Raw genomic sequence first — 14,148 nt, 5'->3', positions numbered from 1 at the left:
GGGATTGAGAGAGAGAGAGATGGGGGTGAAATAAAGCAGAAAAATAAGAGAAATTGTAGAAAATTGAAGGAATATTTTTAGAAGACTGCACAGGAAGAGGCAACCACACTGAGGGGAAAATAAAGGAGATAATCAACTGAGAGAATTACAAACTATTGAGAGAATAATTATTAGTTTCTAGTTGCAACGTGCAACGGCTGCCTTTTTTGGTTTCCGTGGTGGAAAGATTGATCACCGGCCAATCGAACGCAGCCCACAAGGAGCAAAGAGTTCCGAGAAGTAGAAGCTGTGTTGGCTTTGCAGTTTGCATGTATGAGACTAAGTAATGCTCAAGGAAACTGCCTCCAGCTGTGAAGTGAAGTAGTGCAGGGATACTTGGAATCCAATATCAGTGCTAAGGCTTGAAGTAGCTTTAAGGCAAGGCTGCATTATAGATCTAGCCCTTGTTTCATGACAGCATGTGAAGTGCAACGTACCCCGAGCACGCAGGTTTTAATAGATGTGTCATAGGGGATGAGCATGCTCGTAATCAAGGGGAGAGGACGGGTGGCAGGACTGCGGACAACTTCCCATTAAAGTGATTCCTGCCAGACTACCATCTTAGCATTCACACCAGTAGCGGTTGCTTTCTCTTTAGACTCTCACATCGTCTTTTATGAACCTCTAAATCCACCTCTGTGCTCGCTGTTCCTCCCTGTACACCCCAGCTGAGCTTCCATGTTTTCCAAATAGGGCAGGAATAATTAGATGAGCAAACATGGTCTTATGGAGAACAAGCTCATCTTTTTTTGTTTCGACCAACTGCATTTATTTATTTATTTATAGCCTGATGAGATACTGTTTAATTAGGTCGTGTCACTTTAACTATAATGCGGTGACACCAGATTCAATGCAACTGACATTACGTCTGAAATGCACTCTAACCAGCACCATACAGCTTCTGCGGCTCTAATGAGCCTTATTATCAAATAAAATGTTGTCTGACTTTGCTCCAAAAACTTTCCCCAGCATGAAGTGTATTAGATACACTGTATCATAGCTGTACGCCAGGGCTAGTTATAAAACATTACTTTCATTTTCTTTGTGTCATCCTGTCCTTAATAAGTCTCTCCTGTATAGCAAGGCCAGTCCCACATCCACATCTATTATCGCTCTCCTCCATAGACAATAATGTTCAAAAAGAATCACAGTAAAACACTGTGACATTTCAAATCTCTGCAATGAGCTGGTTGTCAAGGAGATGTCTCAGTGAGATGTGTCAGGCAAAAAGAGGAAGTGCTCTTTTAAAAGAGCGTTTACCCAGCCACCGGAGGTGTAATGTGCCTGCCATTAGGACTCTGCAGGCAAATAAGGGAGTTAGAGAGACGCACTGTTCTCCACAGTGTAAGAAAGCACCTTTAGAGATCCGGGGGGAGTCCCTCTGAATCCTGATCAAAATCCATTAGAGTCTTGCGCAGTTAAAGGGAGCATGGTCCTGTAGTGACCAGGCAGCTGCATATTGACACACTGACACACACTGGTCATTTCTGCACCAGCCAGGCACAGTTAACATGAAACGGACAAGGACCTGGAGATCTTTTCCCCTCACTGAGGTCTCCTCTTGGATAACCTCATCCCCTTGGGGGGGAGGGGTGGGTGGGGTGGGGCGGAACTGTTTAGAGCGGACTGGCCGATGAAACTGACGAAAAGTGCCAAAAACTATTGTTGATAAAAGATGCATACTGCTGTGTTGTGTTGGGGGGATATAGCAAGACAGGCTGAAAGGCGGGTAGACTGAAGCAGCTGTCAAAATGGTTGTTTGTAGCCCCGCGCGTACAGCGCTTTGGGGAAATAATAAACTGCATCATTAGAACCCCTGTCATTCACAAGTTGTTTGTAGCAGGCTGGCTGTAAATACCCACTCCAATGCATCGCACATAGAGCACAGGTCAGAATCATTAGGTGGCTAATTTAGCAAAGAAAAACACATCTTATGAGATGGTGTGCAGGTGTAATAACACACCAGGCCCACTGCAGCCATAAATTAATGCCATATTCCATCTTCGGCTTAAAAGTAATTGAAGTGAATGCTGTTGATTTTTAAGGCTTTCTTTGGGTCCTATATATTTCCTCGCAACAACATGGAGTTTATTTTATTTATACTTTTTTGTATAATTTTTATAATGGGGTTTTTTTATGGGGGGTGGGGGTGAAATTGCACCTCTGCAGCTCTCGGGCCTGTTGCTCCATGGGACCGGATGAAAAAGCGAAACTTTTCCTCGTCTTAATGAGTCAGCATTCCAGCGCAGGACCACGGTGTGCAGCCATATGGCACCACCTGAACGAGTCTGATTAGTGATCCAGACGACCTCCTGACGCCTGCAAGTGTTTGTGTCTGTGGCCGGTCTGTGCCACACCCCCTTCTCCTCGGTGCGGTGGTATGATCCAGGGATACTGTTATAGCACCACCGAGCCTCACCAGCAACAGCATCATCGGGTTCAACTGCGGCTAAACGCACCGCGCCGGGATCCCTGTCACACCGCACAGCGGAGCTGGCTCGCGCACAGCCCCGTGCGAGGAGATCCCTTCCTCCCCGCGCAAAATCGTCTCGTCGTCCTCCATCGGCATTTCAGAGCGAGCATCATCAGCATCATCAGCACCACCGCCTCGAAACCAGACCGCGGAGAGAGGGTGTCTCGTCCACATTTTTTAACCGGAGCTCAAGTCACATTTCTGCCGGTGGTGGGGAGGGGGGATAGCACACACTTCGGCTTTTGCAGGCTGCTTATAGCACGGAATCGGACTAAAGGGATGGCTTTACGTCGGGAAGGTAAGCGGCACGTTCAGTTCTGGCCTTTTTAGTGGGCTCATTAAGCGGGGGAGGGAGATCGGGCTACGGCTGCTTGGCTAAACGAGGCTCGGGTGCCGAGACAACGTGAGTTTCACGGGAATTGTGATTATCAGCTGTTCTGATGCGCCGTGCAGTGCTATGACCTGTGCGTGTCTGTGCGCGTGTGTGTGTGCAGTGTATGACAGAGTGAGGCAGACACGCAGAGAGGGGGAGAGTATATAAACGTGTGTGTGTGCGTGTGTATGTGAGTGTGTTTGTGTGTACGTGTGTGTGGTTGGGCTTTTATGAAAACCAGTGCACCTCGTTTGAAGTGTGGGGATGCAGACTTTGTGCCTGTGTGTGTGACAACCTGTCTAAATGATGACGATCCGAGTACAGTGCGCGGAGCAGCAGGCTGCCAGCTTTGTATGTGTCGTAGCCGTTTTGAACACTCACAGCCTTGAGTTGTTGGGGTTTTTTTGTTGTTGTGTTTTGCTCCACTTCTGACTCGTCCGCTTTATCTCCATCAGCAATCAGATCCAGAGGGTGTAGATCTCTCTGACGCGCCTACCCGGGCCCGGGCTAGACATTACCACCAGTATAGGTCCAACAGGCACCGTGACCCACTGTGTTTCTCTGTTATTTTTACATCTCTCATGTCAACTCCTAGCCCTTCTGGATGGCTGGTGAGGCCATTTCTGGCCTAAATTATTGAGCTGCGTGATATCTATTTTCCACGTTGGCGCAGTTTAAAAATGTGTGAGGGTAAATAATTAACAGGCGGCAAATGCATTTTGATAAATCATAATTATTGTGAAGGCAGCGCAAATTGCACCGAGATGGATAGGCTCTGAGAGACTTAAATTAGACCTCCTCACTTCTCCCCTTCACAGCAGATTATAAATAATTGTTTGGAGTAAACCACTCAAGGCACATTTCCAATAAATAAATAAATAAGTCATAGATAAGACAACAACAAATAAGGAAAACAAATATATGAATAATGCAGATTTCTGAGGAATTCTCCAGATATATTATTCCATTAGCTTTGAACTCTCATTCCACATCTTTTCCGATGGTATTAAATCTGGCTTTGTTTGATTGAGGGGAGGCAAAAGCATTTTAATCATAAGCTATAATTCATCAGCATCTCTAATACATGCATCTAATGCATCACCCACTACAGCCACTGTACACATCTCTCAGAGAGCTGCATTAGTGTTTGGACTGTTTCACCCATCTGGCATACCTGATTCCTGCATTATTATTTTGGAGTGTTCAAAAAAAAGAAAACAACAAAAGCAAACCAACCCGGTGTGGCTTCTGCTGCAAGCTTTGAACTGTGGGGATTTTTGTCACACGGTGTAACCCTCCCGTGTCACTGCCCTACCTGGCTTTGCTCACAACGAAGCTGTAGCTGTGCTTTATTCTTCTTCGGCTTGCACATTATTGATAGTCATGATAAAAATCAGGCACTTTGTCTCAGCTCCATGTGATTAATAGAGTGCATCTTGTACAGGAGGCTTGATAACACACATACACACATGCTCTCTTCTTCACCATATGGACGCACACTCTTTTAGTCACATTAGTCATAGGGAGATGATGTGCATGCACTGGACCAGCAGAGGTTGATGGTTGGTGCTCTGGTGTAGATTGGCTTCGCGTCGTGGTGGCGGCCTTCTTGTCATTCGCATACATGCAGATGACTTTCAGTCCTTCCGCGATGATCAACAGTGATTAAGTGCATATTTTTTTTAAATGGCACACCCATAATGGCAACACCTTAACAACCACAGGACAGGCCTTTGAATTGAAATGTTACTTCAGCAATTAAATGCTGCGCACACACCACTGATAAGGCCTTCCTGTCAGTCAACCAACTCACCACACCACCCTTCAATCACTCGGATATTCCAGATTGTACATTTAAACTTGAGCTAGCACACACACACACGTACACACACACACACACACACGTACACACACACACACACACACACACACACACACTCACTCTCAGCAGCAGTTAGCAGTTGTCGCTGTGCTAATTATCTCCCTCAGTTGTTGCACTTTTTAATTTTCACAATTGTTGTTCTTAAGCGGGCGGTGCATATGGTGTTTTGGAAATCCAAAATAGCTGCTTAGTTCCTTGGCTTGGAGTCACATCATTATTTCAGTGCAACTTCCTGACAATTTGGGCCCCGAGTGCCGATTGTTAGGATGCTGGCATTTTGCCTCGGCTGTCAGCAGATCCCATTGTCCTGTGTCAAGAAACCACTAACAAAAAAAAAAACCAAAACAAAAAAACTGTTCGCTTACTTCCAATAATTTGTGTTTTTCTGAGATTTGAGTGATATTGCATGGCCTTTGGATAGTGCAGTGCTGTGCGAGACAGCGGGGGAGTTCTTTTTGTTATCCAGCTCTGCATTATTTATGAATTTTCATTCCAGGAATGCAGTAGCCCCTGGCACTGTAATGCTCCCCTCTCCCATGGAATTGCTCACACTCTTCCCTTCTGACCCACAAGTTTGTCCACAAAACTCATTTTCCTTAATAAAATTGGGGTCATGAATTAGCGAGAGGACAATGTGAAATGCATCAGAGGTTGTTTATTATATAGAGTACAACACTCAGTGCTGCAGCCAGGCAAAATGTGGCCCGGTGGGAGTTTTTATCCCTCTCTCTCCTCTTCTTCCTCTCGCTCTCTCTCTGCATGTCCATCATATAGTAGGAATGTAATTGCTGGAAAAGCATAAAATGCGTTTGCGTTCGCCACCCGGCTGATAATTTCAAAGTAAAAGCGCTCACGCCAGCCAGCTAATCAGAGTGCTAGACCCCTAGACTTGCAGACACAAACACACATATACACCCACACACACACACACACACACACATATGCAGCGTAGACACTTAGAGATGTAACCACTGTACAACTTCAAATATTTACCTTCTTGCTGCAATGCTGCTCCATCCTCAAGAGGAATTGTTTAACAAATCCTGCAGTGCTAATTAGCGTTTCCTCTATTCATTCGCCTGTGGTTGGCCTCTGCAGCAAGGAAATTGCCAGCCTGTGATTTTTTTTCTTTTTTTTGAAAAAAGGAAATACAAAAGCAATATAGTGCTACCAAATTACCCTATAAAAACCTCACACAGTGAGCCCATCATTTAGACTTGACAATTCAGGCACTTGGAATAAGAAAGCAGGGTTGGTACGAAAGTGATTACTGTTAAAAAAGCAGTAAATATGAAAATGGTTCAGTTGATGGCTTTGCAGACTCATTAACAGCTAATTATAAAAACAAGATTCATCAAAACAGTTGAACTCTTAGATATTTGGTCGCCATTTATTGATAAATATCACAAAATGTTACTTCAGTAAGTATCATGTATTGTATTTTTCTAGTAACTGACCATTATTAAGAATTCAGTAGTTACATATTAAGCTTTGAAGATTTTTTTTACTAGTGAGTGTGTGTGTGTCTAAACCAAAACCTGGACCGACAGCAACAGAGAAACAGATAGAAATAGTAACCAAAATCACCTTCTTTGCCAATGCTACACACACATGCACACACACACACACACACACACATGCACACACACACATACACACACCTCTAGACGCATAGATACAGTATATGCCCGAGGCACTCTTCTTTAAAGTACTCTGCTAAGTCTCAACTGGCATCTCCAGCCCTCTGTTCTCTCTTGTCATCTTCCATTGGGCTATGGGCAACAGTCAGGAACTATGTACAGTTCAATAACTACTCAGGTGTTATGTGAGATTTGTATGACAAAAATGCAATCACAGCCTCCCTTTACACTCCTCCACTTTCATCCTGGTCCCCCTCCTTTCAGATTTCTAGTCTGCACACAGAAGGATCAGAACCACGAGAGGCTGGCTGGTCAAGCCCACTCTACCTCTCTTTAAAATATGAGATTAATTTGTCAAGAGGTGTGTGTGTGTGTGTGTGAAGACCAGCGCTGATGGCGCACACCTAGACAGAAATTTGAGATAGAGAAGCTGTCAGAATATTTTTAATTTCAAACCTTAGCACGTGCGCGTTAAGGTTTGAGGACCTAATTTGCGTATTTATGTTGAATTATATTACACACAGGGATACAGCAGACAATCTTTTTCATCGCTTATTAATACATTTTCTTGCTTTTTAAAAAAAATAAAATATGGTTCTTAGAATTTGTAGTGATGGCTTTAAATGTCAGCCCAAGAGCCCCAAGCGCAAACATACAAAAACAACAAGTTAATGTTAGAAGGAGCCATAACCTCGCAATATGGAATATTTTTGCTTGAGTAATTACTTTTAACCCTAGCAGATAAATGTTATTTCAGTCAATCGCTGAGCTATTTTGGTGTAATTCTTTCTTCCATGACAGTATTTTATTTTCTGATATTGCTGTACTGAAAATATCATAAAAAATGACAATGCAGTATCTAATGACACACATAGAAAGCACTTCTACATGGACACGCATCCCACTGTAAAATCTTTTATTAATCCAGTCAGCAGACAACTTTAGCAGAAGAAAAATCAATTTTTGTTTCTTTCCCAATTTATTACCACATAAATTGTCCTTCACCTCCAGGTCCACATCTTGGAATTAGTGTCAAAATAATTAAGTTTAAACCAATTATATCATATCCTGCATTTGTTCACACAGAGGACAAAGGGGCAGCTGGCACTGGCTAGCTTATCGCCTGCAGACACGGGAGCCATCAGGAGCGGGTACCGGCTGAAATTGGATGCGTCAGATATGCCGAAAAACTGCGCACGATCCACCTTGAGGGTGAAGCAAACAGCCATGGTTTAGCCAAGTTACTAACTGGAGACTAAGTCGCCTTCACGTCTGCTCCATATTAGCGCACAATGAAGCTCAACAGCACGTCACACACCTACAGTTGCACCTCAAGACCGTGATTAATAACTCAATATGAATGAGTTGCATCAGTAGCTTTGTTGCATGCCCATGAAATGATTTATTTAGCACTATAAAACACAGTGATATTACACTGTAGATCTCTCCGCTAAACGAGTTCATCTATTTCCTGCTGACTGGTAAATAGCCTCATGTGTATCATCAGTAATATTCATAGCTCTACTTTCTAGATGATCATGAATTATTAACTCATAGAAAAGATGAATAGCGCCAAAATGGTGCTTGATGCATCTCTGCTGGAAGCCACATTTTGCACAATGCAATGTACAGTAGGGTACAGTACGGTTGGGTTGGGTGTTTTTTTCACTGCCTTGCGAGGAGGTGAATTGTTTTCATTGTTCAGGTTTAATTTCAGGGAGGAGACTTGATCCACCGTGAACTCAGGGATGTATTTCAAGCGCGTGCATCATCGCACCAAATTGACTTCTGTCTGTAGAGACACATATTCTTCGCTGATTGCAAGCCAGGATGTCAAGCCAAACTGCACAAAGCAAAGTGATGTGAAAAAAAGGAAGACCAAAAAAAACAAGGCAATATGTACTCCAAGAAAACCAGAGAACGGCAGAGCTGCACAGCCATTTTTCATGCGAACCAGACTTTGTACATCACGTTTCCGGACGTAACAATCCCGAAATCTGAAATTTTACCAGATGCTCTCGCGTGTCATCCCCACCTTGGTCTCAAAAAGGAATTGTTTGGGGGGGGAAAAATCCTTATTTTGTTCTCGTTAATGTGCTTGGATGACACAGTGATTCATTTGACAGGAACCAAAATGAGAAATGCAAATTGGTGAGGAATGTGCCCACTGCAGATTTTGCCTAACAAATTTTGAGGAAGGAGAAAGAAAAAGGACTGCAGTGGAAAATAAGATGCAGGATAAATGAAAAAGCAAGGCGGAGGTTTGAGATATCGAAGGAAAAAGTGCTTCAAATGTCTCTCTGCCACTTCCTAACTGTAAATACATTTTACAGTATGTGTGCTATTGATTTCAAATTTATGTGATTTGTTTATCTGGAAATCTGCAACTCTTCTCTTTCGCTGTTACATCTCACCATGGCCTGTCTGTGCGTCTCACATATATATTATAGCCTTTAGGGCTGAATACACATTTCTAACAATCCTGCATTCATTCTTGGTGAAAGCTCGAAATTTTTATGTCTGTCTCAGAGCATGGTTAAACAGCCATAACCTTGAGGCGGATTTATATGTTTATATAAATTGAACAGACGTATAGGTGGGATGTATTCAGCCCATCGCTTCTGTCTCGTCAGCTCACAAAAGAGCATTGCGAGAACGTCGGCTTGTTCCCGACTGAGTCCCGTGGTCTTTGAATAGCTGCTCCTCTCTTTGTTGAGAAGTATTTTCCTGTGTGAGGCTGCTGAATGCCATCCGTGGCCTCAGTCTCTGAGCCGCCAGGAGAATCAGAGTGAAAGTGAGGGCTGAGAAGAGATCTGAGGAGCAGCAGGAGCCCTCTGGACTTTTGCATTGGGAGTGCCGCAAAAAAAAGAAAGAAAGAAAGAAAAAGATCTCCTCTTACACGCTCCTTGGTTTTCAGAGGCTGAGAAGCATCAAATTGTAACAGCGCAGACGGAAGATTAGCCCACTTAGCATTCAGAAATCAATCTGCTGGGCTGCTCAACAGCTACTAGTACATCGTTTCAGCTGCTCCTCTGGAGGACTAATGCTCTTTACTCACTCATTTCTCCGTAATCAACAACTTCATGAGTGAGGACGCACAGGAAATACTGTCTAAATCGCAAGTCACCAAATCCAATTTCAGGAATCAATGGCATTGATTTATCAATTAATTTTGCATCCCTAATGCTGCCACTTTGCTTGGCTTTGGGTGTTGGGAGGGTTTTAGCGGTCAAATGCATTATTGAAAGAGGCTTTTTTTCCAAGCAGTGGCTGATGCAGAGAGCTTAGGAGGTTGTCACTCATGATGTAAAGCTTTATTTGCAAAGCGAGTTAGTGCGAACAGCCTTTTAGTCCGCCGAGGAGGACAGTGACATGTATTTATCTTGCGAGAGAGGAGGAATATCAAATGTGTTGAATAAGGCTTTGCCTTGTCAGGAATATTGATTAAGTGGTTTTGGGTGGTGTCTCTTGCTCCGTGTGTGTGCGTATTTGTGGTCAAATCCCCGTGTGCCCCTTCAAGTGGATGTGAATACAGTACATGTGTGCTGTTGCATACTTGCATCATATTTTGTGTTTTCTTGTTTGCGCTCCGGCCTTCTAGGGAATCAGCAGAGGGCTTTAGATCAGAGACGGGCAGGAGCGGAACGTGAATAGAAAGAAGCAGTGGGGGAGACAAAAAAGACTATGGGCTACCTTAGTCGAGATCTGAAAGGAAGAAAAAAGTCATAACTGTAGTCAAGATATAAAAGAAAGCTTTGAAAAGTTAAAGCTTAGCTACTCCCTTGCTCTAGGCCACATTCAGAGAGCATGAATAGTGTAGGACCTTATGGATTTCTCCACACTGCTCAGGCATGAAGCGCTGATATGGGATTTGAGCCATGTCCACTATAAATAGTCAAATGGCCCAGGTTGGTCCTGACAGCTCCTGACAGCTCCTGACAAGGGCCGATCTGCTCCGTGAGCGGACGCACGCAGACTTTATTTCCTGCTTCTTGGTCATGCTCTCATTCTAACATGGGTGGGAATACAACAAGGATTTGCAGGGCTACACGTGTCACCTATACGACTTGCTTTGCACATGCAGCAGATGCATTAACCTTGGGTTATACGGTGTGCGGAATAATGAGGGCGTACGGTGAACCGGAGGCTGAATGGTGAAAGACACTGCGACGACAACACAGGAACAGCAAGCGGGGTTCGCACAATGCTGTCTTTGCTGAGAAGGCCAGTGAAGACTGTTGAGCCTCTGTGGCATGTGGGTGTTCAAGTGTGCTGTTTGTCAGCTAGCGTGAAATGCTATAAGAACTTGTAGGCGCAAGGGCACTGAGTGTGTGTGTGTGTGTGTGTGTGTGTGTGTGTGTCCGTCTGTGGATGATTGTCAGTGTGTTGTTCATCTTCAAACCCAGGAGCTAATAAAGTCTGTATGCTGAGGTTTATGTGTCCGAGCATGCGTATGTATATATATATTTATATATATTTATGTGTGTGTGTGTGTGTGTGCTTGTGTGCTACAGTATGTGTTCTGCTGGTAAATTCGGCAGCAAGAGATTTCAGGCTTGGTCAGCTATGAAAGCACAACTACGTGACAAGAGTGCTGCTGCCGCCCACAGATAGCTAGCCCTTATCCACTAATTAAAACCCTCTATCACTCCATGTCTCACTTGGCAATCTCTCTATCCTTCAATGCTCCCCATTTTCATAGTGAAATCTCTTCATCTCTTATTATCTATCCATCACTCCCCTTATCCTTGTTCGCCGTTCATCCCTCCCTCCCTCCTCTCAGCAGGAGCTGAGGGCTCCCAGTGGGTGGTGCACTCTTTTGTTGTGTTGTGGGTGGTTTAGGTATAACAGGGTCCTATGGGTCCTTCAGGGCCGCTCGTCATCGTCGTCCCTGTCATATGCCTGAGGAACCGTGGTGGTGCTAACGAATGGAGAAGATAGCTTTTTAAGCCCTATCCCCCCCACACGCACACACATCCTCCTCCCATCTCTCCATGCAAACAGCCACAAACACACACAGGAGGTGCACACACACACACACACACACACACACACACACACACACACACACACACACACACACACACACACAGACACATACACCCTCGCTTTAGGAGAAGCGCTCTCTCTCTCTGACAGCTCACTGTTTACTCCCGTAGGACCTGTAGCCTGGATCTGCATTTGCAGCTACAGACTGTGCCTCAATTGCTTCTGATGATTAAGCCATTGTAATGGTAGACAAAATGAAAACCTGCAAACAGCGACAGGATTGTCATAACTTCACTTTGGAGCATCTGGGGCGATAAGTCTATGCTGTGGCATGAATATATTTTCTCAAGGTTCCTCATCGTCATTCCTGCGACTCGCCGGGCCTGTTTAGCGAGCAGAATTAGCTTGTCTCTGTGCAAACAAGCTTCAAGGAAACGTATAAAGGCGAGAGCTAACAAAGAAACTAGCTTCCTACTCACATGGGGTCTCCGGCCTGTTATGAAAATAAGAGCCTTCTCTGCATGTAATCCTGGAACGATACTGTATCAATAATCTGAGGACTAATATGGTTGGATGCCACTCTGCTCTCCCCGTCCTCCTTGTTTATTTACCAGTTTGAAACTCAATTTCACTGCCTCTGTCTGGCCCCAATCCTCTCTCTGCCTCATTCTCTTTTTCCATTTTGCATGCTCTCTCTTCTTTTTGCTTCATGACTTCAGCACATTCATTTGAGATTGGGAAGCGAAAATCGGTTTTGACTTGTCCTCATGGTCCTTGCCTTTTCACATGACAATCTCGACCGTGCTGTTTGTGTTATCGTCGCTGCTGTTGGACATCTGAGGGACCCCGCCCCTCCAGAGGAGACTCGGAGCGTAAATCCTTTTTAAAAGCAAGTTGTGTATGTGAGCCTCGATCACTTCTCTAAGCAGATTTTGTCCATGGCTGCACTGTTTGAATAAATAGATAGATAGGACGGAGGATCAAGTGGGTGAAGGGTCCCATTAGATATTATTGCATTTGTGTAGCCATGGATTATCACTCCCGTGTCACTGTGTGTGTGTGTGTGTGTGTGTGTGTGTGTGTGTGTGTGTGTGTGTGTGTGTGTGTGTGTAAGAGGGATTGATAAGAAATAGAAAAAATGGCTAGTGGCAGTGGATAAGCACTGGAAGGGGATAACAAAGCAACATGATGCTTGTGTTGTGCTCAGTGTTGTCACTTTGTATTAGTTTGGTAAATAAGGAGGATGTAGTCCCCACATACTGAATCAACACTGATGCTACCTATGAATTCTGATTTGTACCATGCTGCTCAAATAAAAATGATAGATGCACTTTGAAAATGTCAAATTTCAATGGGAAAAAGTCGTGCTGGATATCTATACTGATATGGATGAGTAATGTGTTAGGAATGAAAGGATGACACGTTGTTTGATGGAAATGAAAATTATCCACCTACAGAGGGCTGAATTCAGAGAAACCCCCAAAATCAAAGTGAAAGGCTAGTCCATTTTCTTGAAATTTCATTGTAACAACTCAAAATGGTCCTCGGCAGTTTGTATGGCTCTCACATGCATCCTTGATAATGTGAGAACTCCTAATGAAATGATGGATATTGTCCTGGGGGATCTCCTCCCAGATCTGGACCAGAGCCTCACTGAGCTTCTGGACAGTTTGAAGTGCAACCTGGCAGCATCCGTGGACCAAAACAAAATTTCCCAGAAGGGTTCTACTGGATTTGCTCAGGCGAGCATGGGGGCTAGATCATTTTGATCATTTCCTTCATCCTTCAGGAATTGCCTCCAGACTCTCACCACATGAGGCAGAGCACTGTCATCCACCAGGGCGAACCCAGGACCCATTGGACTGACGTAGGGTGTGATAATGAGTCCAAGCATTTCATCATGATACTTAATGGCACTCATGATGTCATTGACTAGCCTGTAGAGGTCTGCGTGTTCCACCATGGATATGCCTCTCCAGACCTTCACCGACCACCAAACCAGTTATCCCGAACGATGTTACAGGCAGTATAAAATTCTCCAAGGCTTCTCCAGACCTTTTCATATCTGTCACATGTCCTCAGGGTGAACCTGTTCTCATCTGTGGTGCCAGTGGTGGACCTGCCAATTTTGGTATTCTATGGCTAATGCCAGTCAGGCTCCACAGCACTAGAGAGTGAGCACAGGGCCCACGAGAGGACGAGTTCCTCAAGCCACTCTCATGAAGTCTGTGTCAAATTGCCTGGTCAGAGACATTCACACCAGTGATCTGCTGGAGGTCATTTTGTAGTCGGCAGCGCTCATCCTACTCCTCGTTGCACAAAGGAGCAGATACCAGTCCTGCTGATGGGTAAAGGACCCTCTACGGCCCAGTCCAGCTCTCCTATAGTAACTGTCTGTTTCCTGGAATCTCCTCCAGGCTCATGAGACTGTGCCACCCTGGAGGAATTGGACTATCTTTGCAACCTTTATAGGGTCCAGATATCACCTCATGTTACCAGTAGTGACACTGACACTAACACTATCAAAACTAGTGAAAAAACCGAAAAGATTAGGATAAAAAAAAATGTCAGTGTCCTCCACCTGTAAAACCATTCCTGTTTAGCTGGTTGTTTCCTTGTCGCTCCTTTAGTGCACCTGTTGTTAAATTCATTGACACCAAAGCAGCTGAAACTGATTAACAACCCTCTCTGCTACTTAACTGATCAATGTCCCAGAAGTTTAATCAACTTGATGCTCTACTCTGATTAAAAG

At 44.4% G+C, this 14,148-nt stretch overlaps 1 protein-coding gene across 1 annotated transcript in view; it reads left to right on the top strand.

The window, feature by feature from the left end:
- The first annotated feature begins 2,333 nt into the window (after window positions 1-2,333).
- The window catches only part of tenm1 (teneurin transmembrane protein 1), a 191,533-nt gene continuing 179,718 nt past the window's right edge, over window positions 2,334-14,148 (top strand). Inside the window, exon 1 of the mRNA XM_005719538.1 lies at window positions 2,334-2,810. The gene's annotated coding sequence lies outside the window, so the exon portion shown is untranslated. The remainder of the gene's footprint in view (window positions 2,811-14,148) is intronic.

The sequence above is a fragment of the Pundamilia nyererei genome, unplaced genomic scaffold (genome assembly GCF_000239375.1).
Source record: "Pundamilia nyererei isolate P.nyererei 1_Seehausen unplaced genomic scaffold, PunNye1.0 scaffold00001, whole genome shotgun sequence".
Classification (NCBI taxonomy): domain Eukaryota; kingdom Metazoa; phylum Chordata; class Actinopteri; order Cichliformes; family Cichlidae; genus Pundamilia; species Pundamilia nyererei.
This window is presented reverse-complemented; position numbering and strand designations above follow the sequence as displayed.